We start from the raw sequence: 24546 nt of genomic DNA, 5'->3' as shown, positions 1-24546 counted from the left end.
TCATAATTCTTTCTCTCACGTTATTTATCTGTGTCTCGCCAGGTCTCCAAAACATGCAAGATAAATAAAACGGGTCGGGCGCACGGTTCGTCGTCTTCAGCGCCATTGAAGTCGCCAACGGGCGTACAAGAACGTGTGCAAAATGACTCAAACCACCCGGGCACTCCAAGAGGCGACGAACCTTCTTCCATTGGCTGGGCGGGCGCGCGCGCTAGCCACGTCAGATATGTACCGTGCTGGATGATGCTGGCTGGATGAGTGCAGGGGGGCCTGGTGAGATTTTTGTCTGCAAACGCGAACTTTACATGAGCCCCAAACTACTCAAAACAAAAAATGAATTATGGGAGAAAAATGTCTGTGATTTTGTGGCGACTAGTATAAACGCGCCGTAGTGATTTGGATCCAAGCAAACCACAGTTTTGTACGTAGTATGAACTACCACATAGACCAGAACCAGTTTTCCCAGCAAATTCCCAGCCATTTAGAATGTTTATGTGCGAGAATTCATGCCGTGAATGAATCTACTAAGAACTCATACGCACCGGAGCGAACCATGTAAATGTGTGCGGACGGATAAAACTACGCACAATTTCATTCTGCGTTCGCCCCAAAATCCTCACGACTTTCGTTAGCCACCGGATTGGAAAGGAAAGTGTAATATCGTACAGGGAAGCGGTGCTGCTGCAAAACAGCTGAAACTCACCACCGGTACACGGAATGCTTCGTCAAGTGCAGAAACGGCTCAAACTCCCTTCACTTTTGGAGGATGCTAACATGCATGAAGTTCATCGATCGCCAAAATAGCGAAATGCGAAGAGAAACGAAACCCAGGCACGGTGTTAGAGCAGTGCCCCGAACAATCGACGCCACACGTTAATTTTTTACGTTAATCATTTGTCGACTGGTTTCGTGGTGGGTTTTCCAACACGCATTCATCAACTCAGCGTTTGCTGAACTATGTCCGTCGATATTTTCCAATATGCGTAATTTATACTACGTCGAAGTCGATAGGCGCTCGACGTTATGAACGCTCGTCGCAAAACCCCAAATACGATCATATTTGTTCGAGAGCTCGCATTCGAGCCGTAGAATGTTCGAAAGGCTCGAAAGAAGCTGGCAAAAACACAAAAACCAATAAAAAAACGACGGAATCACGACATCCGGACCAGAGACGTCCAGAGATCGGGCATCGGGAACAGGCCAAACAAGCTCTCGGGAATGAGTTTCCGAAGTGTTGTTTGTGAGCGGCGCCGCCGCCGAAACGGCCATGATTGGTGGTGCGAGCGAGGAGGCACACATACGAAAGCCATGTAGAAAACCTGAATCTGGAGGCCCCAAAAGAGTTAGAGTCTTATGAGATCCGGTGGGGAGGGGGGCGGTTGGTTTGCGCCGCTAGAAGGAAAGTCCGCCAGACGACTAAAACCCGGAAAGTAGTACGAGATGTTGTAGGGGGGGGGGGGGGGGGGGGGGGGGGATGGCTGGTTGTGGGAAAAAATAGGAAAGGCATCGATTAAAACGGGTCACAAGGAAAAGAAACCAGAAACTAGTTTCATTTAACACTTTCTTCAACTTCAACTTCTTGGCCCTATGGTGAATACCCGTTTTGGGATCGAGGAGCGTACATCGTTGAACCACGAGCGATCGTGTGCTGATGATGATGGGGACGTTGAAATGGAGCGATCGTCGATGTTAAGGCTCCGGATGTTAAGAGATCGCTGCCTCGCCTCGGTGTGGTCCCAGCACTGCTACAAATACCTACAGCCTAGTCGGCCATTGCGACACACATCGAGAAAAACGAAAAACAGTCACGCAAGTTCAATGAATGGTAGGATTTGTTCACGAAATGTCTAATATCGCACTTCCGGCGCTCACCGGTGTTTGACCGTTCCTGAAAGCCGTTCTCCAAATCTCACGGAATGACAAACGACAACTACGTCACGGTTTGATGGTGGATAAACACTTCCATACACCAAGAGTTTTGTGAAGACCCGTCCTCTAGAGTTTGTACGACTCGACGTAGCTTTTTCGAGAAAATCAAATCATCCACCCCCAACCCCCACCCCGTTATTTACCACCCTCTCCGCAATCTCAAATAACGTCAGAGTCAACCTGGAGCGTCGATGTGTATGTGTGTTAGAGATCATGAGAATTCCTTCCCAAATCTAATGTCTTAGGGATTCTTCTGGGTTTTTATTGTGTGCGCGTCTCCCTTCTTCACCCTTCTTCGCAACTTCGAAACAACCCCTCGGGGGAAGTTGTATGTATGAATGTATATACATACCACATACAAAGCTATACATAACTCGAAATCATGGGTATTTACATACTATTCGACGGTGTGTGTGTTTGCCTACTCGTGTAGGTGAGTGTATATTTGTGTCGGTGTGGGGGAGGTTGAAATTTTTGTTTTGAAACATTATTTGAATTGTAGGGTCAATAGAAGAATAAGGGCAAGAGAGAGAGAGATAGAGAGAGAAAGAAAAACAGCCCTTTTTGCTAAGTGCAAGGGGTTTTACGGTTGTTTTTTTGTTTCGTTTGCGTCTATCGCCCAAAAAACCGTCCTCTACGGTGTTGACAGCAAATGATTGAAGTGTTTCTTTCAGGCACAACGAGACGTTTCCGCAGTTCACAAGGGGATGATGATGAACGGTGATGATGCTGAGGCGGAGAATAAAAAAAAAGAAGGTATCTCATAGATACGCGCGCACACAACGGGGGCCCTACCACAGTCAAACACCTGTGTATACACTGTGTGCACCACACCGTACGGTGGTGTACATACGGCTACGCACACCTGGACACCGCGTGCACCGTGCGATTCGGTGGGTTTTCTTAGCGCAACACACCGCAACGGAACCCGCAGTGGCATGACAATAAAAAGCGCAAAAAGTTGGTACCGAGCATGTTTCGAACACGCACAGGAGCGGCCCGCAACTCTGCGCCAGAGTTTCGGCAAAAATAAATTACACCAACGTGAACGGGAACTAACACCGCGTACCCGCGCCGCCGGGGGATCGACCGTTGTTGAAAAGCAACTGCACCAAAGTGGCACCAGCGACACAATGGGGATTACAATAACAGCCAAATAAGAGATGAGATGAAAACCAAATAAAATGCATACAGAACGCAACGCAACCGCACCTTTTCGCCCCCGGTCGTATGCCCCCGTTTGCCCACCTGTTCGTGGCGATGAACGGCGGATTCCGGATTCCTTCACTGGCCGCTTCACCTTGGCTCGGAGTGGGAAGGTTTGTCCGTTTGTGTTTGCCTTCCTCTCGCCGTTTTGCGGTGCACAACACAGCTTTCTTTTATTTACTTTTTCACATTCCGTGTGGCGAGCGCTGGCGAGCGCGCGAAGGTACGCGATCGGGCCCGTCCGGTAGTGGGTTAAAGACTGAACCCCGCAACCCAAGCGAAAGTTGCTGACGGTGAGCCTGCGGTGCGCACTCACCGGTCCGGTGGAACGGAAAGCTCGCGGATCTCATGCACGCAGCGCGCAGTGAGAGTCCCCGCGAGATCGCCCGGGCGCATCTCGTTTGCTCGTTCGTTCGCCTACAGCGCGCTGCGGCTGCTAGCCGGTCGCGGTCGCGGTCGCGTCTCTTGCCCACTTCAACTTTGTGTTCCACCTACCTACCCCACCCCTCCCTCCCGTTCAAAAGCCGGGGCTCGCGCGGTGAGGATCGCTTTAAATCTCTTTCCTTCTCCCTTTCTATTTCTGCGCCTCGAAATGTCGCTGCCTGCTGCCCTCCTGCTTTTACCAATTTCTTTGTCTCGTTTGCACACCACCGTTGCGGGTGATGAGACGACAACGACGACGACGACGACGACGACGACGACGATGAAATGATGTGATGAGACCGACGGTGGACGGTGGAGACCGTGTTCTACCTACATCCTGTTAATCTGCTCGAGTACGGACGAACGGTCTGCGTCCGTGGCGCAAGTGGCACCGGAGGCAACCGGAGGCTGTCACCAACCGTGATGTACAACTATTGCTACATACACATGTGCCGTATAAGGTCACTGCCGCTAGGGGTTGGTGCATGGAGGGCGTGAAATGCTCACCAACACCGTCATGGCCGCACGGTGGTTGCTCCAAACGCGCCGCGAACCCCATCACGACCGGAGACATCTCACACTGCAATCGGTGCACTCCGAATTTTCTCTTTTCATCCGCCGATGTTTTGCTGATCCGTCCACCATATATCGATCCGCTTCAGCCCTTTTACCCGCTCGATCAAACGGGAGGGGGGGGGGGGGGTGGGGGGGGGGATGAATTTCGCATGATTGTGGTAATCTGTCGACGCATGGTACACCTCTCTTTGGGGGAAAGTTTCTAGCGCACCTCGCGGGATGATCGCGGGTACTCACACCGCGATTATAGGCGGCGCACGCAGAGTGCGCTGTCTTTGAGTGTCTACGTATAGCCTCCACCTTTCCGATGGGGCGGAATTTCGTCACGGTTGGAAATTTTTGTCACCACCTGGATACGGGCTCGAGCTTGGTGATCTCCTCTCTGCCCCCCCCTCGGGTATCGGTAACTCGAAGCCTCGATTTTGAGACTCGATCTTGCCGTGGTTTATCTTTTCGCTGCAACCCACCCAGCATTCGATTGGTGGATGGGCATTTTAAACCAAAACAATCCGATAAGCGGTAATATGCTGAAATCAAAACCCGGCACTACCTGAACGGAGCACTGAGTGCCTATTGTGCATTCATGCCATCCGGGCCACCCGCCGTTTTGGAGAGATCGTCGATCCGTTCGAGACTTACGCGATACACTCTCGGCACACTCATACCACCGTGCGGCGTCCGCTAATCTGCCGACCGGGCGGCGATGCGAACGGGTTGTGCTTCCGCATACTCCGCACACGGTACACCTGCGTTACAACCATTTTATTTGCGCTATCCTTCTCGGTCGACAACGATCGCATCCTACGTCGCTTCTTGTCGATTGTCAACGTTGCTGTCAAACTCTTAAGGTCGCTTGTTAGACCTCAGCTAAAGTTACTTGTTAATGATGAGATGCAACCAGCTATGGATGATTGTTTTTGTGCGGTACAGCACACCTGGGCAACATCCCCTTTGCTGATCACACGTTGCCGAATTTAAAAGTAACGCACGAAAGAATAATAGAACTGTCAACTTTTTGTTGGAACTTCATTCCGACAAGGAAAAGAAAACGGTAGGGAAAATGATTAGCGTACCAAGTTGGTGGACAGATGCAGCGCAGATATCAAAAATCAACTTGACTGGAAGCAGGTTGACACCGCTGGGCCTTCGGATAACTGGCGGCAGCGCATGCCACATCGGTGTATATGTGTATATATGCTGCGGCTCTATGTGAAGCTTACACGCGATCGTTGCGGAAAACGGGAGAGGACAGTGTAATTTATCCAATAACACCCAACCACGTACACTACACACCGAGCGACCGAGCTTACGTTGGACCGGATCTGGAGATTTCACATGTAACCCCCGTCGTGTGGCCCGTGTGTCTATCTATCCATTGTGTACATGCTGACGTCATTTGACGCGCCGCGCCGCCGCTGCCGTCGGCCACCATCGGCTCGAAACCCGTGCCTACATACTATTCATATCCATTTTGCGATATCCATCACTTCAGCTCTAACTGGCTGCTCCCGGATATTTATCCTCTGCCTCGCTCTCGCCTTTCTTTCCCACGCACACACCGGCGTATCGGCGCGATCTGCTGGGATAGGGCACAAATACCAGCGAATGCCTGCACGGTTCCACTGTTGGCTCTTTTCACTATTTCTAAATTTTCCACAAACTTCCTCAACATCGTCGACATGAGGCGTACAAAAATTCTGAAATTCTCCAACCATCATGGCGTTCATGGAGGAGAATGGTTGTTTACAACACTCATCGGATCATAAGAAATAAACCCTTGGATCAGGCGGGATTAGCGGGTAAAAGCTCCCAAAGGCTCAACATCGGCTATCCTGGCGAAGATCTGACATAACGATGGTTAGGGACTAACCATCTATTAAAAACACTAGGTTGAAAATGTATTCTCCAGAAAATCCTCCAATAATTTTTAACAATATTTAAAAAAATGATTTAACTTCAAGTAATACTGTCAAAGTAAATAAGTTGTTCTAATCGATTCGATCGAAAGCTTTCCAACAATATGACAAGGTGGTATCTTACTAAATCCAATCGAGTACCCTTAGGATCTTTGGAAAAAGTCTGTGCAATTAGGCTCGCTTGCTCGAATGTCGCACTCACATGACCACAAGGGTGATAGTTGTATAATGGTGGCCCTATATCGTTCTAATAGTCTAGACACAACTCAAAACACATTAAGTGCACGAATGAGCAGCTATAGCAGGTCCAAGTGGAATGTTAATTTATAATCTGTTTGCGCATGGTTTTGTGTGAACGAAATCACAGACATCGCTCGCAGTAAAACCGCGTCGGTTGGCCATTGGACGAAAGTGTGAAATTGAAAGTAGCGCTTGGAGCGTTTCTAGATCATCCGGGAAGATACGAGTCGATGTTGTCAGATGACCGGAGTTGCTTGAAATATGACCAACGGTGTTTGTATGATCGTTTTTTTAGGCTTATCAAAAAACTGGGTTGCATCTTGAGGAGTTTTCATGAAATTTCAGAAAAGTAGCTTGCAATGCAACGTATTTAAGCTGCCTCGCCGAATGGCGTTGGAACACTGTTGCATCAGCGCGGTTCAGTTCGCCTGAACTTCTAATTCGCAGACGAATTACGAATGGGTTTAAATGGAAGTGATCGAGGAAGTTGGGCCGAGGAAAACAAAGCTGCTAATGGGAAAAGCCACCAGTAATGAATGCGCCTGTGTACATTCTTGCTCGCAGCTACGAAAACGCACCGCCATCAGTGCCGGTACCACCTTCCAGCCAGCGTATGCCTCGACGTCCAACATTATGTAAACTTTTCGGACTTCCCGTTTACATTTTTGAGAAACCATTCTCCGCCTTTCCATCAGCTACCGCACCCCCTTTGGCAGCTGTCTAAGGCTCCTACAAGCGAAGGTGCAGCCCCCATACAGTAAAGGTGAAGTCGTTCGGCGACCCGTTTGGCTGCGGGCCTGAGTGTGCGGTATGGTTGGCCGACCACCGGACCGGCCAGCCGTTGTTGCATTTGGTGGAATTTTGCGCCTGAAATGTCATCTTGCCACTTACTGCCCACTCCTCAAAACAATAACTTTCTAGTGGAAATGATTCGCCGGTTCAACCAGTTTCCGCTAGCTTTCAGCACGGTAGAATTTTGTTGATGGTGCATCATTTCCGACGGGGTGCCCGGCACAAATCCCGGACGCAGTACGGCTGGCAAACAAACAAACCAAATCCAAAGCAAAACGGCAGGCAAGGTGCTGTTTACAGTTTACAGCTAGGCAACCATTCATAAGCTAACCTTCGCTGGGCATGTGAGTGTATTTAAAAAAACCCATCGCGCGGTCAGCGTTGCTGGTCATATCAATTTGGTCCATTTTTTCGTGTTAGCTTCAAATGCTAAAAGTTGCTTTCCCACTACTGCTTGCAGACTTGAGTGTTGACAGCTTGTTTATTTTACTAAATCCGTGTTCAACTCATTACTGCGATTGTGGCCGCGTTTAGCGTAACACGCCCATCCCATCGAGAATCCCTCGATGGCGCCATCTTTGTTGTAATGGCGGCACCATTTATTAGAATCGTCAGTTTGTTGAGCCTTTTGTTTTACGACGACAATTACGACGGCCATTGATAGCCAGCTGTCATTAGTTCTAAAAGGTTTTTGTCCCATAAATAAATGAAAATGCAACATAAAAAATGATAGTAATATTTAATATTACTTCTTTGGGAAGTTAAGTCTATGCTTAGCCTTCAAAAACCGTCGTCTTAATAAATGTTATAAACACAGTTTATTAAATAGATTGTACTAAAAAAGTGTATTAAAAACGCTTGGCAGTCAAAGGAAGTGTGAAAGGAAAAAAAAGGCAGAGCAGATATAAATACACATACCAAAATTCCCAATTTAGAGATTAATTTTTTTAAATATTGGAACATTTACTTAAATTCAAATAGCTGCAAATGTATGTAACATAGTGCACCTAAATTTGGATGCACATAAAAGCTCTAAAATAATGTACTTAGTGGAAATTGTCTTTGAACATGGAACGCGGAAATGCATGTTGATACTGGTGAACAGAGTAGACTAGCTGAGCTAATGGAAGATTTTATAAGCGAGTAACAAACGGAATGTGCATTAGGTGAGTAGCTTTCCCACGCTTCTCAATAGGACCTTACTTTGAGATCAGTACGAGCGATACGCAAAAAAAAACCGTACATCTAGGTAATAATACTCGATGAGTATACGCTTGTTGGCTTGAAACCTATAATAAGCAAACCTTCAGGTGATAGTACGGAAAAGACCTGCTGTGCAATGAAACAGACTGAAGCTGTTAGCAGACTGCAGCCTAAGCTCTTTGTTCCCCTCAGATGTAAATCCCTCTTAGTTTTATTAACCATCTTCAACAGGTTCTAGCAGTAATACTCATCGTTAAAACCCTGTTCAGCTTCGCGATGTAAAAATGCCGGTCGTGGAATGAATATGAAATTAATTAATTAATAAATTCCAAACCTTTCATCTGAAGATTAAATTAAGTAGTTTACAAATGAGTTACCAACTGGGAAAAAACAGTTAACGCTGATTATTCTGATGAATAGTATTTAGTAGTAGTAGTAGAGAATATTTATTATTCATAAATTTATTCGATTCGCTTATAATAACTAAAATTAAATTGATATTGGAACCTTAATACAATATTTCTGGAGTCACTTATACGGTGACATTATGGATATTCAACTTGCACCAGCGGAGATATAACCATTGGTAAAATATTCTAAAAATCCTGGTATGATGATATGGTGAACATTCATTTCTTTTCTCTATATATTCTAATATCACGCAAAATAGTTTTTTTTAATATTGTTCTTTGCTTCATTTCAGTTACTCTAATACTTTGCTCTTCTTTCTGATTCTATTGCACAAAATACTGCCCGTTCACCTGCGTTCATACGTGTATAAGGATTATCATACGTGTTGAAATTGATTGTGTTTATCATCTAAACTCTGAACTCCCGCAAAATGGTTTAAAAAAACCACTTGCAAACGATTATGACTTAAAGAGGAGGAAAGTATAATTGGCATATAATTGATATCGACATGTGATATGTAAAGATACAGCGTGACCTTGACTCTTAAAGTCACTTGCTCTATGCTATCGGGGACTCATCCAAACCGATTCTGCCTGCTTCGCTTCGCCGAGGCTTTGTCACCTTGAAGTGTTCGATGATGGCTGTTGCTGGCGGCTTGCGGTTCGGCAAAAATGATGCGCCTTTGCCCGTAGAAACCGGTTTTTTTTTTCGTATTCCCAGTACAGCGATACAACGGACACAAATAAAGCATGAAAAAAGCAACATGAGAGCGCGGAAAATGTACTACACCAGCGAACATGGCAGGTCTAACGTGACTACGAGGCTCGGGAGCAGGAAGATATTTAGCGGTACGACGGTAACGGAGTCCTCTGGCACGGTCACGCAAGTAACAGTGTATACTACTGTGTCCAAAAAGTAAGGTGACATTGGATGTTAAATTTTGCGCGCCAAAAATAGCCCCTTGTTTTTATTTTTCGTATGTCACTATGCATGTTTTTGACAGCTGTGCCAAGTTTCAAGTCAAAATATCAACCCGGCTAAGAGCAGCAATTTTTTAAATTTGGTGCTACCTGTGTAATCCTCGTTGGGTAAAGATGTCTAGCACGAGCAACTTTGTTGAGCAGCGCTCGTGTATCAAATTCTGTTTGAGAAAGCCTTAAATGCACTGTACCACTTGTACACTTGTTTTTTTGACATTGTTTTGTCACCGAATGCTTTTACCAACATTCTCAACGTCTCTGCAGCGGTAATGTCGTTTCTCAAACAGAATTTGATACACGAGCGCTGCTCAACAAAGTTGCTCGTGCTAGACATCTTTACCCAACGAGGATTACACAGGTAGCACCAAATTTAAAAAATTGCTGCTCTTAGCCGGGTTGATATTTTGACTTGAAACTTGGCACAGCTGTCAAAAACATGCATAGTGACATACGAAAAATAAAAACAAGGGGCTATTTTTGGCGCGCAAAATTTAACATCCAATGTCACCTTACTTTTTGGACACAGTAGTACGTCTCGACAGCCAAATGAGATGCGTAGAGGTGATGCGCTGCGTCGAGGGTTTATACTTATTTATTTACACAGAGCTGATTGGATTCAAATAAGACGAAGATTTTACATATGGAATACTTTGGAAATCTTAAAAAAAACATATAGTATAGCTCATTAACACACAACACAACCATCTCAAAATACGAAAACCGGATTCGTTAATCAATTTGAGAAACAAAACATGGGAACCATGGGCAATTTGTTCGTGGAGTAGGTACAGTCTGCTGCAAGTAAAATCGGACGCTTGAAAAATAAGACGGTCTGCTGTCTTTCCGCAAGCCTACAGCATTCCCGGAACCGAATATTGACCTTCAACGTATACAGTTCTATTCATTAACTCTTTCACTATGTAAGTAAATTGAAAACGAAATCAAAATCGATTGTTTTACTGAGATACGGCTCAAAATATCCGCGAAGACCCGAAAAGCGGACACGCAAGTAAAATCGGACAGCTAGGTTTCTTTGCCGTTTGGTGCACTTCAAGTGGTCGCATGTCGTTGTACCTGCACATTTATTAGTTGGCCACTATTGTTCTTTGCACTTGATTTATAGGTACCCAAATTATCATACAAAAAACCCATAAAAAATAACGATAATCTGACGAGAATGCAAACAAAGATTGTTACTATTTCACTGTGGATTATTTGTAATGTTTTAGTTAAAATTTAACTAAAAATGATTTTTTATCATAAGTTTCTAACATAAATCACTTTATGCAATGCAAATAATCAAAACAGGTGTTTCAAATTCAGCATTTTCTCAAGTTTTCACTTGTAGCTAAAAAAACTTGTAGCCGTTTTGGCGTGCTTCCAACTTATTTTTGTAATTTTCTTTACATAAACTCTTTAGTTTACGTCTTTCAATTATCACAAGAAGTTTTAAATTGGTTTGTAGTCGTACAACCACCACCATAAGTTCCTACAAGTGCTTTGTTACCCACAAGTGTATTGTTATTGGATGACGGTAGTGAGCAGTTTGGGCAGTTGAATAATACCCATAATCTAGTATCCAGCAATGTGTGTTTTGGATTATAATCTTGATAGAATACAAAATATTACTTCAAATGTTAGTTATTAGGTGCTAGGTTTTAACTTAATTTTGAAAATATTGATGTAATACACCTTGTTCATGATGCCGTGTATGACATGCAGCTTCCCAGGAACTTCGACGGAGCTACGATACCATATGATTGATCAATCATGTCCAAACTTCAAGATTTTTTTAACTGATATGAAAGCTAATGGTTAATACCTTTGACTGTGTTAATATATATGATGAATTTTCTTCATTTAACCATTGTTTTCTTACTTTAAGAACTCTTCTTCCCACGTTTCCAAGTGGGTTACTGGGTTATGCTTCATTGATCTCGTTAAACTCAGGGCTTCAGTAATGAAATTAACAAACTTTCATTTCACAAGATTATCCAATCCTATTCTGGTTTCCTCGTAAGTAGTTTCCCTTCATGTTTGGATCAACTTACTGATCATAATCTGGGCCATAATCCCATCTGATACTAACAAGTTTAAGTTTGTTGCTTCTGTATAAAATTTGAGTATTTTTGTTTCTTCATTGTGTTGTCTACCTTGCAACTACAAAGAACAATAGTGGCCAACTCATATTTGTGGTACTAGAACAACCTAAAGTCATTTGCAGTGCGCCAAACGGCAAAGAAACCTAGCTGTCCGATTTTACTTGCGTGTCCGCTTTTCGGGTCTTCGCGCACATTTTGCGCCGAATCTCAGTAAAACAATCGATTTTGATTTCGTTTTCATTTTTCTTACGTAGTGAAAGAGTTAACGAAAAGAATTGTATACGTTGAAGGTCAATATTCGGTTCCGGGAATGCTGTAGGCTTGCGGAAAGACAGCAGACCTTCTCATTTTTCGAGTGTCCGATTTTACTTGCAGCAGACTGTAGATGTTTGCGAAATCTTCTCTCGAATACATATATTTTGTTACGTATATTCGGATCAGCTTACACTGTGTTCGATCAGTTGCGTTGAGTATGTTGTCAAGACTTGGACACGCAATTCCAGCCCGGTTAATCCATCACAATCTATAGGAGAAACACCCGGCGAAGACCTGTCGGGTAACCCAGTGGTCTTTAATGCAAGCAGGAAGCAGTCGATGTTGGAACATGCAATAATTTCTTAAATTTGTCCTCAACGCCGCACAGTCCGCTCGGTCGGCTGAGTAAATTTTGTTTTGACTTCCGTTTTTCTGCTGCTGCACCAACCAACTTACATACACACACGCTTTTCCCCTGCCCGGACCGGGGTACCGTCCAGCCGCGTAATCCTCCCGTAGTAAAACGCTTAAGAGTAATCGAGCGTAGCATAAGAGCGAGAAGCAGCAGAGTCTATTAATTGAAGTTTCTTTTCTGTCTTCCACCAAAACCACGATGATGATGATGACGGCGACGACGACGACGACGACCATAACGACACCGTCAATTGACGGGATTGACTTTCCGGTATGACCTCCATACCTCCGTAGCCTCATTCCATGCCTATCACTCTATCTCTCTCTCTCTCTCTTTTCCTCTGTCCCGTTCAAACTTCTCGCCACATAAAGAATGAAATCAGAAAAAAAAAGAAAGTCGTGTACCGTTTCCAGGGTAAGTTATGTGCCGAGAGTGCAATAGCCCATCTGTCACATTCTCTTGCGATCATCCTGCCTTGGGTACTCCTCATAACGGGTGTGCATGGCTTGTTCACGTTCTGGCAGAAGATTTTTGCTACTCCAGGAAACGTGGAGAAAGGTTTCTATGTGCAGTAAGACTGTATACAAGTTATTGTAAAGTTAAGCTACAGCTATCTGTTGTTGCCAAATGGTCAGCAAAGGCTCTCGACGAACGAGAAAAAATCAGCTGACTGGCCGAACCTCCATGGGGTTGGCAACCAGTGAAAAAAAAAACCTATCGCATCCCTCTTACGACCACACCATTACTGTGCAAAGCTGCTCCGGAACTACTTGGCGTGAAGTATACTTCTGCAGCATATGCTTAAGTTAATAGAAATTTGCCATAGGTATGCTAATGAGCCTGGGGGGAAGGGATATATGGGTCCGAAAACTGGAAGCATGACATTTGGCATGGCCAGGTAGTAAAATCCTTAGAAGCTGACAATGCAACGCACCGAAACTGGAAGCGAATTTCATAAGTTGTGTATTCGCTCACGCACCGGTGTTTACTTCCACCACCGTGCGATGGCCGAGGAACTTTCTTATTTTCTCATGTCACGTCGGAAGGTTCGACGGACCGGTCGTCTCCACACACCGGTCCCTTCGAATTCACTCAATTGCGAAAGTGAAAAACTTCCACCCGGTGGCCACACACACACACACACACACACGTACAAACCGATGGATGGGACCTTTAGTTTGACGGAAATATATATACCAGACAAGAGACGAGTCAATATCGGAGTGTAACTTTTAGTCCGAGCTGTTCCGTTTCGCATATTCCATCGAACACTTCGACGGTTTTTCGTGTGCTTTTAGAATTAATTCTCTAAATACTACGATTTTCATCTCATATTTAATATCATGCGTGAAACAGAACTTGGTTTTACGTGAGTACACAATAGCACAAAATAGTAGTCCTAACAGTTATAGCCGGTGTTCCGCTGTAGAATTTCTCGAAAAGTGTGATACATCTCCGTTGCCATGAGATATATGATTTGAAAATTCGCAATTGCAAAATCTCTTAATATATTGCAAACCTATACCTATCGCCTTTCGTGTTTTGATTCCTCATGGAGTTCATATTGGCTCGGTGAGTGCATTATGACCCCAACCGTGAGTGCATGTTACGGTAACTACACAATGACCACAACCCTAGAGCATTTTTCCTGCACCGCCACTCACGGTGCGTGTACTCGGCATTAAAGAATGATAAAATTGCCTCCACTAGAGATCGCGTGCAGGGTTTTAGAAGAAAATCACAGCAGCTTAGGAGCGATACGTTCCCAACCGCTGACGGGCACTACGCAGCATAAAGCACCCCGCGGCGGGCCGACCGAAATAGACGATTTGGCTGTAATTGAATCAGAAGCACTTTTCAGGAAACCTATTATTCAATCAACGAGGGACCACAACAACGATCGTGATGACGATTTCTGGGCGATCCACAAATTTCTTCGGAAGAGCCACGTTGTTGCGCTACCACTCTCTAACTACTGGATGATAGCTTCATACGATACGTTCATTCTCTTGTTTGTGTTCTTTTCCCTTTTGCTGCGTGTCCTCTTAAAATAATGGTACAGCATCCATGCGTCGGATAATCGTTTTGCATGTTTATTGAATGCTGCTCCAATGAAATGTTCTTAACACTCAAATCTAAATAGCGCTACAATTTTGACCACTAAAAAGCAATATAGCAACTAGCAATGTGTGCAAGTGTTAAAGACCGCCAGGTATTAACGCACAGTCAAGCGACGATTAACTATTATCACAAACAAACAGAATTGTCTTACCTTTCCGAGTTTGAGTGAGAAAGAAATCTCGGAGCTTCCTGTGCACAATTTACGCAACGATGCAAATTCATTTCAGAAGTATCTTATCGGAAAACAACGAAGGGGCATTGTAAAGATTACCATGGGAAAGGAGGTAGTAGTAGTATATATGTTTTATAGAGGTTTTGAGCCGGGTGGCTTCTTTCACCTCTAAATGGGAAAGGAACTTACAATATTCACGTTTGTTTTCCAGTCTACAAGAACAGGGTAGTATATGCGTTATCAGTATAAGTGATGGATGTAAGCAGCTAGTATAAGGTTCTGATAATAAAGAGTCAGTAAAATGATAAGGATGCTACAAGTTGGCGACAAGGATGGAATATAAAGGATGTTACATATAGTAAGTATTAAACGCACATTACAAATCATTTTAACTATTTTTGTAGAATGGCTAAATACATGATCTTTTATTTATACTATTCTTCGTTTCTCCACATGAATTATGAAATTAGTGAATACAAAACAGAAAAGTACAAATTGTGTATCTGTTGTGGTGCTTTCTTCCCACGAGGGGAATTTATGCGATGTTGTGAGAGTTTATCGTTTGCTGCCGCGACTAATGACACTTTTCGCCGGGTGCTGGTACGTTTTGTTGTTCATGTTTTGCAACCTTGATTTGGTTAACATGTTTACACATACACATCGTTTTCGAACAATCGAATGAATTTCAGAAGAAAGCAAGAGAAACATTTCTTTTCATTGCATTTAACGTTTGAGTTTATGAGCTTAACAATATTTTTACATATTTTAACTTACAATATCGGGAATTCTTACTATCTAGCAGTATTGTACAATTGTATCAAATTTTAACGATAATTGTGCATAATCGCTATGCTTTGTTCCGGAACAGTAAGCGTTCTAAACAACATTAGGCATAATCACTATATACAACAAAAGTTCACTACTCGTTTGAGGATAAACAATTTAACGAAAAGAACAAACCAATAGATTGAATGAATAGTATCCATGAATGTTTATCTGAGTTGTTAAATGATACAAATAAGAGAATGCTTGTTGACAATTTCCCAATCTACACAAAATTCATCGAATCCAACAATAATTTCACCAAATGCATAACGGATATACTAGGAAACAAAAAGAACGATCAATAATACCGAATTGTGCCATAAAGTTGAAAATCATAATACAAGATTTTCTGTATTTTCTTGCAAAGTTAATGGGGCATAGTATAAATCGTGTCGTGAATGGGGCTAGAAACAAGTACCTAATATGTGAATTAAGTTCGCATGAGTTGAACTGTTGGGACATTTCACACGCTTTTTCGCTCGATGAAACACAAATGGAGATACGAATGAAGGAAACAATTACTTATCAAAAGTCAAACAAACCTTGATGAAGTGATAAATCTTCACAAAACTGCAATCGAGCAGAGATCGATCCTATTTCTTGCAAAGTTTTTGGGGCGTGGTACATGCTATTCTCGCTCAAGAACACCGCATCGAATCATGAACGAGCGCCAAAAACTAATATCTAATAAAAATTGCAATAATATAATAAAGTTAACCGATAAAAGTTCACATCAGTTCTATCGATCAATGATCGATATTTTTCGGTTCAAAGTTAGTGGAGCATGATACATGCTATCCTCGATCTGAAACCTTGAATCGAATAATTCGAGCTTAAAACAACTGAATGAGATGAAACTTTACTTACATTTCTTGTAAGTTATTGGGGCGTAGTTTCCATAGGGACATAGGTCACATTGGGGCATAGTTCGCATTGGGGCATAGAACTCTGTATCCGAAAAATGAAGTGATTTTGCTTCTTTTTTTTTAATTGTTTTTTTATTCACCCAAATGAAGGTCATCGCCTTCAAAATACTCCCCTTCTGATGCAATGCTTCCACCTCTTCACCCACTCCTCAAAGCCGGTGGAAAACGCGGATGTTGGGCTACTGATAAAACTTAATGAGTAGTATTTCAATCAGGGATCGATTGCATTTCTTGCAAGTTATTGGGGCATAGTTCACATTGGGGCATAGTTCATATTGGTGCATAGAACTAAGGCAGAAAAATGGGGCATATTTTTCATTGCCAAAATAAAAAAAACTTAGGATACTGCATAAACTTTACAAGAAGTCTTTCGATCAATGATCGATTGCATTTCTTGCAAGTTATTGGGGCATAGTTCACATTGGGGCATAGTTCATATTGGTGTATAGAACAAAGGCAGAAAAATGGGGCATATTTTTCATTGCCAAAATAAAAAAAACGCATAGGCTACTGCTTAAACTTTACAAGAAGTCTTTCGATCAATAATCGATTGCGTTTCTTGCAAGTTATTGGGGCATAGTTCACATTGGGGCATAGTTCATATTGGGGCATAGAACAAAGGCAGAAAAATGGGGCATATTTTTCATTGCCAAAATAAAAAAAACGCATAGGCTACTGCTTAAACTTTACAAGAAGTCTTTCGATCAATAATCGATTGCGTTTCTTGCAAGTTATTGGGGCATAGTTCACATTGGGGCATAGTTCATATTGGTGCATAGAACAAAGGCAGAAAAATGGGGCTTATTTTCCATTGCCAAAATAAAAAAAACACTTAGGCTACTGCTTAAACTTTACAAGAAGTCTTTCGATCAATAATCGATTGCGTTTCTTGCAAGTTATTGGGGCATAGTTCACATTGGGGCATAGTTCATATTGGTGCATAGAACAAAGGCAGAAAAATGGGGCTTATTTTCCATTGCCAAAATAAAAAAAACACTTAGGCTACTGCATAAACTTTACAAGAAGTCTTTCGATCAATGATCGATTGCATTTCTTGCAAGTTATTGGGGCATAGTTCACATTGGGGCATAGTTCACATTGGGGCATAGTTCGCATTGGGGCATAGAACTAAGGCAGAAAAATGGGGCTTATTTTCCATTTCCAAAATAAAAAAAAACTTAGGCTACTGCATAAACTTTACAAGAAGTCTTTCGATCAATGATCGATTGCATTTCTTGCAAGTTATTGGGGCATAGTTCACATTGGGGCATAGTTCACATTGGGGCATAGAACAAAGGCAGAAAAATGGGGCATATTTTTCATTGCCAAAATAAAAAAAAACACTTAGGCTACTGCTTAAACTTTACAAGAAGTCTTTCGATCAATGATCGATTGCATTTCTTGCAAGTTATTGGGGCATAGTTCGCATTGGGGCATAACATTTTAAAACTTAGACTTTGGTTGGTTACTGATAAAACGGTACAAGAAGTCTTTCGATCAGGAATCGATTGCATTTCTTGCAAGTTATTGGGGCGTTCTCCATGCTTTTCAACTCTACAAAGATAAAATAGAGCCAAAGAATAATAACTAAATCTTAAGATTATGCTTACAGACTAATTGTAGCATGGGCATTTCCTCCCAGCTTCACGTAATCGTGACCTTATCCCGGGTCCAGTCGGCAAAATGGGGCAAAAATAACAAATCAGACTATAGAATTCTGATAAAACTTTACAAGAATTCTATCGATCAATGATCAATTGCATTTCTTGCAAGTTATTGGGGCATAGCTCACATTGTGGCACAGTTCATATTGGGGCATAGAACTAAGGCAGAAAAATGGGGCATATTTTTCATTGCCAACATTAAAACTACGCATAGACTACTGCTTAAACTTTACAAGAAGTCTTTCGATCAATGATCGATTGCATTTCTTGCAAGTTATTGTGGCATAGTTCACATTGGGGCATAGAACTAAGGCAGAAAATTGGGGCATATTTTTCATTGCCAAAATAAAAAAAAAAACGCTTAGGCTACTGCTTAAACTTTACAAGAAGTCTTTCGAATAGTGACCGATTGCATTTCTTGCAAGTTATTGGGGCATAGTTCGCATTGGGGGATACAATTTTAAGACTTAGACTTTTATTTGAAACTATGCAAGAATTCTATCGATCATGAATCGATTGCATTTCTTGCAAGTTATTGGGGCAAAATCCATGCTTTTCAACTCTACAAAACCATATAGAGTAGATGAATAATAACTAAACCTTAAGATTATGCTTACAGACTAATTGTAGCATGGGCATTTCCTCCCAGCTTCACGTAATCGTGACCTTATCCCGGGTCCAGTCGGCAAAATGGGGCAAAAATAACAAATCAGACTATAGGATTCTGATTAAACTTTACAAGAATTCTATCGATCAATGATCGATTGCATTTCTTGCAAGTTATTGGGGCATAGTTCACATTGGGGCATAGTTCGTATTGGGGCATAGAACTAAGACCGAAAAATGGGGCTTTATTTTAATTTAAAAAAAACGCTTAGGCTACTGAATAAACTATACAAGAATTCTATCGATCAATGATCAATTGCATTTCTTGCAAGTTATTGGGGCATAGTTCACATTGGGGCATAGTTCATATAGGGGCATAGAACTAAGGCAGAAAAATGGGGCATATTTTCCATTGCCAAAATAAAAAACAATTTAGGCTACTGCTTAAACTTTACAAGAAGTCTTTCGATCAGTTATTGATTGCATTTCTTGTAAGTTATTGGGGCAAAATCCATGCTTTTCAACTCTACAAAACCATTTAGAGTCAAAGAATAATAACTAAACCTTAAGATTATGCTTACAGACTAATTGTAGCATGGGCGTTTCCTCCCAGCTTCACGTAATCGTGACCTTATCCCGGGTCCAGTCGGCAAAATGGGGCAAAAATAACAAATCAGACTATAGGATTCTGATTAAACTTTACAAGAATTCTATCGATCAATGATCGATTGCATTTCTTGCAAGTTATTGGGGCATAGTTCACATTGGGGCATAGTTCACATTGGGGCATAGAACAAAGGCAGAAAAATGGGGCATATTTTTCATTGCCAAAATAAAAAAAAACACTTAGGCTACTGCTTAAACTTTACAAGAAGTCTTTCGATCAATGATCGATTGCATTTCTTGCAAGTTATTGGGGCATAGTTCGCATTGGGGCATAACATTTTAAAACTTAGACTTTGGTTGGTTACTGATAAAACGGTACAAGAAGTCTTTCGATCAGGAATCGATTGCATTTCTTGCAAGTTATTGGGGCGTTCTCCATGCTTTTCAACTCTACAAAGATAAAATAGAGCCAAAGAATAATAACTAAATCTTAAGATTATGCTTACAGACTAATTGTAGCATGGGCATTTCCTCCCAGCTTCACGTAATCGTGACCTTATCCCGGGTCCAGTCGGCAAAATGGGGCAAAAATAACAAATCAGACTATAGAATTCTGATAAAACTTTACAAGAATTCTATCGATCAATGATCAATTGCATTTCTTGCAAGTTATTGGGGCATAGCTCACATTGTGGCACAGTTCATATTGGGGCATAGAACTAAGGCAGAAAAATGGGGCATATTTTTCATTGCCAACATTAAAACTACGCATAGACTACTGCTTAAACTTTACAAGAAGTCTTTCGATCAATGATCGATTGCATTTCTTGCAAGTTATTGTGGCATAGTTCACATTGGGGCATAGAACTAAGGCAGAAAATTGGGGCATATTTTTCATTGCCAAAATAAAAAAAAAAACGCTTAGGCTACTGCTTAAACTTTACAAGAAGTCTTTCGAATAGTGACCGATTGCATTTCTTGCAAGTTATTGGGGCATAGTTCGCATTGGGGGATACAATTTTAAGACTTAGACTTTTATTTGAAACTATGCAAGAATTCTATCGATCATGAATCGATTGCATTTCTTGCAAGTTATTGGGGCAAAATCCATGCTTTTCAACTCTACAAAACCATATAGAGTAGATGAATAATAACTAAACCTTAAGATTATGCTTACAGACTAATTGTAGCATGGGCATTTCCTCCCAGCTTCACGTAATCGTGACCTTATCCCGGGTCCAGTCGGCAAAATGGGGCAAAAATAACAAATCAGACTATAGGATTCTGATTAAACTTTACAAGAATTCTATCGATCAATGATCGATTGCATTTCTTGCAAGTTATTGGGGCATAGTTCACATTGGGGCATAGTTCGTATTGGGGCATAGAACTAAGACCGAAAAATGGGGCTTTATTTTAATTTAAAAAAAACGCTTAGGCTACTGAATAAACTATACAAGAATTCTATCGATCAATGATCAATTGCATTTCTTGCAAGTTATTGGGGCATAGTTCACATTGGGGCATAGTTCATATAGGGGCATAGAACTAAGGCAGAAAAATGGGGCATATTTTCCATTGCCAAAATAAAAAAAAACACTTAGGCTACTGCTTAAACTTTACAAGAAGTCTTTCGATCAGTTATTGATTGCATTTCTTGTAAGTTATTGGGGCAAAATCCATGCTTTTCAACTCTACAAAACCATTTAGAGTCAAAGAATAATAACTAAACCTTAAGATTATGCTTACAGACTAATTGTAGCATGGGCGTTTCCTCCCAGCTTCACGTAATCGTGACCTTATCCCGGGTCCAGTCGGCAAAATGGGGCAAAAATAACAAATCAGACTATAGGATTCTGATTAAACTTTACAAGAATTCTATCGATCAATGATCGATTGCATTTCATGCAAGTTATTGGGGCATAGTTCACATTGGGGCATAGTTCATATTGGGGCATAGAACTAAGGCAGAAAAATGGGGCTTTATTTTAATTTAAAAAAAACGCTTAGGCTACTGAATAAACTATACAAGAATTCTATCGATCAATGATCAATTGCATTTCTTGCAAGTTATTGGGGCATAGTTCGTATTGGGGCATAGAACTAAGGCAGAAAATTGGAGCATTTTTTTCATTGCCAAAATTAAAAAAAAACACTTAGGCTACTGCTTAAACTTTACAAGAAGTCTTTCGATCAATGATCGATTGTATTTCTTGCAAGTTATTGGGGCATAGTTCACATTGGGGCATAGTTCGTATTGGGGCATAGAACTAAGGCAGAAAAATGGGGCTTTATTTTCATTGCCAAAATTTAAAAAAAAATACAAATAAAAAAGCGTAGGTTACTCAATAAACTATACAAGACGTCTTTCGATCAGTGACCGAATGCATTTCTTGCAAGTTATTGGGGCAAAATCCATGCTTTTCAACTCTACAAAACCATATAGAGTCAAAGAATAACAACTAAATCTTAAGATTATGCTTACAGACTAATTGTAGCATGGGCATTTCCTCCCAGCTTCACGTAATCGTGACCTTAACCCCAGTCGGCAAAATGGGGCAAAAGTAACAAATCAGTCTATAGGATTCTGATAAAATTTTACAAGAATTCTATCGATCAATGATCGACTGCATTTCTTGCAAGTTATTGGGGCATAGTTCACATTGGGGCATAGTTCGTATTGGGGCATAGAACTAAGGCAGAAAATTGGAGCATTTTTTTCATTGCCAAAATTAAAAAAAACACTTAGGCTACTGCTTAAACTTTACAAGAAGTCTTTCGATCAATGATCGATTGTATTTCTTGCAAGTTATTGGAGCATAGTTCACATTGGGGCATAGTTCGTATTGGAGCATAGAACTAAGGCAGAAAAATGGGGCTTTATTTTCATTGCCAAATTTAAAAAAAAAATACAAATAAAAAAGCGTAGGTTACTCAATAAACTATACAAGACGTCTTTCGATCAGTGACCGAATGCATTTCTTGCAAGTTATTGGGGCATAGTTCACATTGGGGCATAGTTCATATTGGTGCATAGAACAAAGGCAGAAAATTGGAGCATTTTTTTCATTGCCAAAATTAAAAAAAACACTTAGGCTACTGCATAAACTTTACAAGTCTTTCGATCAATGATCGATTGCATTTCTTGCAAGTTATTGGGGCATAGTTCACATTGGGGCATAGAACAAAGGCAGAAAAATGGGGCATATTTTTCATTGCCAAAATAAAAAAAAACGCATAGGCTACTGCTTAAACTTTACAAGAAGTCTTTCGATCAATGATCGATTGCATTTCTTGCAAGTTATTGGGGCATAGTTCGCATTGGGGCATAACATTTTAAAACTTAGACTTTGGTTGGTTACTGATAAAACGGTACAAGAAGTCTTTCGATCAGGAATCGATTGCATTTCTTGCAAGTTATTGGGGCGTTCTCCATGCTTTTCAACTCTACAAAGATAAAATAGAGCCAAAGAATAATAACTAAATCTTAAGATTATGCTTACAGACTAATTGTAGCATGGGCATTTCCTCCCAGCTTCACGTAATCGTGACCTTATCCCGGGTCCAGTCGGCAAAATGGGGCAAAAGTAACAAATCAGTCTATAGGATTCTGATAAAATTTTACAAGAATTCTTTCGATCTGTGATCGATTGCATTTCTTGCAAGTTATTGGGGCATAGTTCGCATTGGGGCATAACATTTTAAAACTTAGATTTAGGTGACTGATAAAACTATACAATAAGTCCTTCGATCAGGAATCGATTGCATTTCTTGCAAGTTATTGGGGCAAAATCCATGCCTTCCAACTCTACAAAACCATGTAGAGTCAAAGAATAATAACTAAACCTTAAGATTATGCTTACAGACTAATTGTAGCATGGGCATTTCCTCCCAGCTTCACGTAATCGTGACCTTATCCCGGGTCCAGTCGGCAAAATGGGGCAAAAATAACAAATCAGACTATAGGATTCTGATTAAACTTTACAAGAATTCTATCGATCAATGATCGATTGCATTTCTTGCAAGTTATTGGGGCATAGTTCGCATTGGGGCATAGAATTAAGGCAGTAAAAGTACTGATGAAACTATACAAGACGTCTTTCGATCAGGAATCGATTGCATTTCTTGCAAGTTATTGGGGCATTTTCCACGCTTTTCAACTCTACAAAGCCATATAGAGTAGAAGAATACTAACTAAACCTTAAGATTATGCTTACAGACTAATTGTAGCATGGGCATTTCCTCCCAACTACGCGGTGACCTTATCCCGGGTCCAGTCGGCAAAATGGGACAAAAGTAAAAAATCAGACTATTGTTTACTGTTGAAACTTCACAAGAATACGATCGATTAGTGATCGATCATATTTCTTGAAAGTAATTTGTTCATGGTCCACGCTTTTCAACTCTATGCCCCCACTTACAAAACCATTTGCGTGGGCAGTTCCTCCCAGTTTCATACAACCAGGTAACCTCATCCCGGGTTCAGTCTGCGAAACAGCGTACAAGTACTGATCAGAGCAATTTCAGCCCGATAACTATATCGATCAGCGATTGATTTTGTTGTAGCCCCGAAAAAACAGCGTAATTGTAACGTGTAACGTACATTACGTCGCAAATTGCCCTCTCAAATTAATGCATTTTTGAACATTCCCTAATTTGTTTCCGTTCTACGCTTTGTCCATTCGAGCGTTCTGTAGCGTTAAGGGCTGGTGTCATAAAATTCATTTAACTTTTTTAGAATTTCGATAAATAACAGAAACACTTGCGTGCGATAAAAATCGCCCGATAGAGCACTGAGACTAGGCCTAATTAAAGCTTTGGTTTAGTTTGCAAAAAAATATTCAACCGTTTTCAAGATACTCGAAACCGAAATTAAAAAGCCGGCATTTGTATAAATGCAGCTGAGTTACAAAAATACGTGTAGTATATACTAAAAACAGAGGGTTTCACATTTGAGTTGTAATCGATGAATTCGTAAGGAATCTAGGAAATGTGATTTTGGTTCATTAAGTTACATTCAATTGCACGGAAAGAAAAACAAACGTGAAAGACCAAATGTCTCATTTACAAACATACATCTCATTATAACCACATCTTTTTTCCGAAAGAAAAGCACCCGTGAAAAATCTCATACTTGTTTACCCTTATGTTTAATGGGTGCAAAGAAAAGTATGTTTT

This window comes from Anopheles ziemanni, chromosome X (genome assembly GCF_943734765.1).
Source record: "Anopheles ziemanni chromosome X, idAnoZiCoDA_A2_x.2, whole genome shotgun sequence".
In the NCBI taxonomy this organism is placed as follows: domain Eukaryota; kingdom Metazoa; phylum Arthropoda; class Insecta; order Diptera; family Culicidae; genus Anopheles; species Anopheles ziemanni.
The sequence above is the reverse complement of the archived record's forward strand: the minus strand, read 5'-3'. Positions refer to the sequence as shown.